Below are 5119 nucleotides of genomic sequence, written 5' to 3' on the forward strand. Positions count from 1 at the left end.
ATCTATGGTAAATTTGTTTCTTTGTAAGCAAAGTAATAGTAATGAGATTAGCCCTAGCCGATTTGGCTCAGCGGATAGCGCGTCAGCCTGCGGACCAAAGGGTCCCAGGTTCGATTGAGTCAAGGGCATGTACCTTGGTTACAGGCTCCTCCCAGGCCCGGGGCCTGGTTGGGAAAATATCCTCGGGTGAGGATTAACAACAAGGGGGGAGGGGGGAACGCATGCTCTGGTCTCTCTTTCTAAAAAAAAAAAATTATAAAAAATAGTAATGAGGTTAAGAGTATTCTATGAAAAAGCACACTATCTAGTTTCAAGACAATCTGAATTGTCTTATTATATGATGCTTTAACATCTTGGGACCTTAAGGGCCCAGGAGGTGACTGCCCCTTCAGGGCTAATTCCTAGAGATTACAAACATGCTTATGAGCACACTTTTCTATGCAAACTAACCAGCATTTAGTCCATACTCCCAAGCAAGGTCTTTATCTGCCACACAACAAGCCAATATTCCCCCTGCCCTAAATCAACCTGGGGCCAGGTATCCAATAAGTAGGGATCACCCCTAGAGCCCAGACTCTGCCAAAATTATTCCAACTACCCAATCCTAAACTTGTTCAGCTTGCCTATCCTCTCTTGTCCACTTCTTCCTGAGAAACCCATAACAAAGGCTCTGGCCATGGTTTCCCCTCACTCCCTCCCACCTCCTGACCAACCCTCACGTTTCCCCCTGTGGCTCTGTGTGGTGTGATATGCCCCTCCTCTTGGGAACTCTAAATAATAAACTTCTTTCAAAGCAGTTGTCTCTGGGTCGGTCATCTTACCATACACGATTAATACAAAATCCTGGATACATTTTAAAACACAACTAGACAAATGATTATGGGCTAGTTAATTAATTTCTCTGCATCTCACTTTCCTCATCTATAAAACGGCAATAAGAATAGGACGCTTTAAAGGATTGTTATCAATGTTACATGAGTTAACACAAGTAATGCACACAGAAGAGTGTCTGCTGTAAGTACTCAATAAATGTTATTTATCATTATCATGATTACTATATTCCATCTGGCAATTTAAAGATATTCTCTTTGCTTCTGATGTTCTTCAACTTCTCTACTTTACGTTTGGATATGGGTTTGCTTTTATATATCCTGCTCAGGATTTGGTGTGCTCCTTCAATTGTCGAACTTGTATCTTTCTTAAATTCTGCAATATTTTTAATAACTATCACTTAGAACCCCTTTCTGTTTTTCCCTCTGGTATGTATGTTAGACTTTCTTACTCTACCCTCCTATTCTAATCTCAACTTCTATATTGTTTTTTCCTTTTTCTATCTCTCTAGCATGCACCAAGGATTGTTTCCCTAAACCTATCTTCCAATTGGCTGTATTTAGCCTCACATTCAATCTACCCAGAGTATTCCAACAACTTTTTCTTGTTTCTAAAATTTCTAATCAGCTCACTTCACACTTGCTTGCTATTTATTACACGCTGTCCAGTTTTTGTCTTGAAGTATAGCAGATTAGAGCAAAAGGCCACGAGTTATTCCTTTTCCTGTTTCCGTGTTCGTTGGTAGTGCCCCCACCTCCAATACTGACTCTGGACTGGCCTTACTGGGTACAATGACTTTGTCCATAAGACAATAGAAACACTATGCAAGCTGAGACTGGAGAAGCACTTGCACACCGAGGCTCTGTCTGCAGCTCTTGGGAACCCTGTGGCCACCACCATGTTAATACCCAGCTTAGGCTGCTGGATGACATGAGCAATGTTGCCCAATATTCCCATTAGCCCAGCCACCAGTACTAACTGACAGCCAGTACCAACTGCTGGGCATGTGAGGCCATCCCAGACTAACTAGCCTATAGCTAACCCTACAAACCCATATTCAACCCACAGACTTGTAAGCAATAAGAAAATTATGGTTTAAGCTACTAGGGTTTGGTATAGTTTATAAATGCAGCAAAAAGCCAACTGGAACGCATGGTTTCTAAATCTTCCTTTATACTTTAAACGTACTTAAAGTCTGTTGAACCACTATTTCTAATAGTTAGGCTGGCTGTCCTTCAGGGATTGCTTTTATGCTTTGTAATCTTTGACTGAGAGCTCATCTTCAGTGGAAGTAATTCCTGTGGGAGTCCTCTGTGCTCTGGGCTCTAGTGCAGTTTTAAATTTTCTTGGCCAAAGTAAAAAAGGTATCACAAACGTATAAATTTTTCAACTTGTGTGTCCCGGCTCTATGAAGACAATGTAAACTCAAACCCCACAACCCTGAGTGGCATAGAATTAGAGTTCCAATATCCACTCTTTCTTCCTCCTGGTATAAGCATGTGGTTTGGGCCCCTGACTTTTCTATCCTAGAGACAGCATCTAGGCCTCAGTTGTATTTTAGCTTGCGGTCCAGAAAAGCAGCAAAACCAGACCAGTGACCTCATGGCTGACCTCAGGACCAGCTGCATTGATAGCATCTAGGCCTCAGTTGTGTTTCAGCTTGCGGTCCAGAAAAGCAGCAAAACCAGTCCAGTGACCTCATGGCTGACCTCAGGACCAGATGCATTGACTGAATGACCCCCTGCCCTGGTGTTGGTCAATTAATCAAGAGAGATCTAGAGTCTGGGCAAACTACGGCCCGTTTGAAATGAATAAAACTAAAAAAAAAAAGACCGTACCCTTTTATGTAATGATGTTTACTTTGAATTTATATTAGTTCACACAAACACTCCATCCATGCTTTTGTTCCGGCCCTCCGGTCCAGTTTAAGAACCCACTGTGGCCCTCGAGTCAAAAAGTTTGCCCACCCCTACTCTAATATATACATATTCAGTTTGTATACACACTAAGTCTTTCCATAAGTCAAGAAAAAAAAGGAAGTGCAAGCAAAACAAGTGTAGGTTCCATATTAGAGAAGATTTATTCAGTATAAAATTTCCCATTAATGAGGAGAAGTAAAAGATAATTATCTAGGAAATTCTCATTTAGGGGTAGTGAGAATAAAGTTACTGTGATTATAATCAACAGAGGATATAAAATAATCTCTCCCAGGCCGAAAAGGCTGAATTAATGTGGGGTCCAATTTGAATAAGATGAGGTATGAGACAAGGAGGCAATTTATCTGCTTTCAAGAAAAATAAAATAAAATGTGAGGCCATTCTATACCTGGAAAGGAATGTTTTAGTGCTGAAATAGCTAAAAATCTCATCCTTCACTCTTAAAATGTTTCCTAATATTTATTCCAAATAATATTGTTACTTACTCCTACAATTGTTAAAATCATTAAATAAAAAAAATTTTAAACTAGAGGCCGTGATTGTATAAATAAATATTCTCTTATAGTTTGGGTCTTGGCTCTGAATTCTTTCCTAGCCAGAACTCAAGTACCAAGTTTGCTGAACGCAGGTCCGGTCTGACCCCACCTGGCGCCATTCCCACAGCCTACAACATATTTGGTGCTGAGACCCAAAGTGTTCTTACTGTGACTTGGATCGTTTCATCACTGGTAAGCCTTGCCTCCTGCACAGCCCCTACTGGGGATGTGCCCGAAACCCAGGTACATGCCCTTGACCGGAACCGAACCGGGTCCCTTCGGTCCACAGGCCGATGCTCTCTCCACTGAGCCAAACCGGTCTCGGCCAAAGTGTTATTACTGTGACTTGGATCGTTTCATCACTGGTAAGCCTTTGCCCTTGCCACCTTGGCTTGAAGGACATGACTAACTTCTCTTTCCTCCCTGCCGATTGCAGCACTGTGCGGGCACGGACGAGCATTTCAAAGCCGTGGAAGACTTGTACAGGAGTTGCCGGTCATGGACCGGGGAAGTTTGCACTAGACTAGCCAATCCACCGACTGCAGGACAAGGCCCCTGCACCGGGAACACGAAAATCACACAAGGCCCTTCCCGTGCTGTTCCCCATCAGGTTACTAGTTCCAATGGGGAGAGAGATCCTTGCCCTTCGACTGGAAGGATGTTCTTCCCTTTCTCTTCCTTCCTTTGTGTCTGGAATTAAATTCAGGCTTTTTGGAAATCCTCAAGGTGGAGCTAAGGGTTGAAGGATCAGAGACTGTCCTAGGCTATCGATAAGAATTGAGGTAACTAAAGGCCAGGGGAAGAAAATGAATGGCTCCTTCATAGCTTTGGCTTTTCAATTGGAATTGCTTTCTGAGGGTCTAAACAAAACCTTTTGCTGGACAAATCAGAGCCTAAACTCATTCTGTTTCAAAAATTAGGTACACCCGGCAGTTCCTAATCTTCCTAGAGAAGGCAGACAGGATTTTCCCTTGGGGCCTGAGGTGCTGTCTGTCTGTCCGGCCCAGCTGACATAGGTCACTAGGGATCTTCTCTGATCCCTTTCGGGTTTCCTGACTTTTGCTCAGCCATCACTGTGACCGTCGGTATGTCTGCACCCAGAGCTCGGGGTGTGCACTCCACACCTCAGGTAATTCCCAGGCGATAGGGAACCTGCCCTACTGCGGTTCTGACCACAGGACGGCTCAGGACAGCCCCAAAACTAGCAGGGACACCTCTCTCAGCCTGGAATCTCTCTGTCTCTCCGTACATGGGGAACCAGTCCACAGTGCCTTGAGATAATCCGTTGGAAGAAATTTGACCTGAGTCCCTCTGGCTGCTTTTGCAAGAGTCTGGCCCCTCTGTAAGTGGACAATGGAGAGGTTTGGCCAGTTAATGGCATCATTAAGTTTAATGCTGTCCTGCAGTTAGACCTGTTTTGCTGTTCCCAAGGGAAATGGATGGAAGATGAGGCCTCCTTAGATCAATGTCTATTCCATACATGCAAGCCTTCATGGCTCTCAAAAAGGACCCTCTACTGCAGCGGTTCTCAACCTGGGGGTTGCGACCTCTTTGGGGGTCGAACGACCCTTTCACAGGGGTCGCCTAAGACCATCGGAAAACACATATATAATTACATATTGTTTTTGTGATTAATCACTATGCTTTAATTATGTTCAATTTGTAACAATGAAAATACATCCTGCATATCAGATATTTACATTACGATTCATAACAGTAGCAAAATTACAGTTATGAAGTAGCAACAAAAATAATTTTATGGTTGGGGGTCACCACAACATGAGGAACTGTATTAAAGGGTCGCGGCATTAAGAA

This window comes from Myotis brandtii, unplaced genomic scaffold, assembly GCF_000412655.1.
Source record: "Myotis brandtii unplaced genomic scaffold, ASM41265v1 scaffold395, whole genome shotgun sequence".
Lineage (NCBI taxonomy): Eukaryota > Metazoa > Chordata > Mammalia > Chiroptera > Vespertilionidae > Myotis > Myotis brandtii.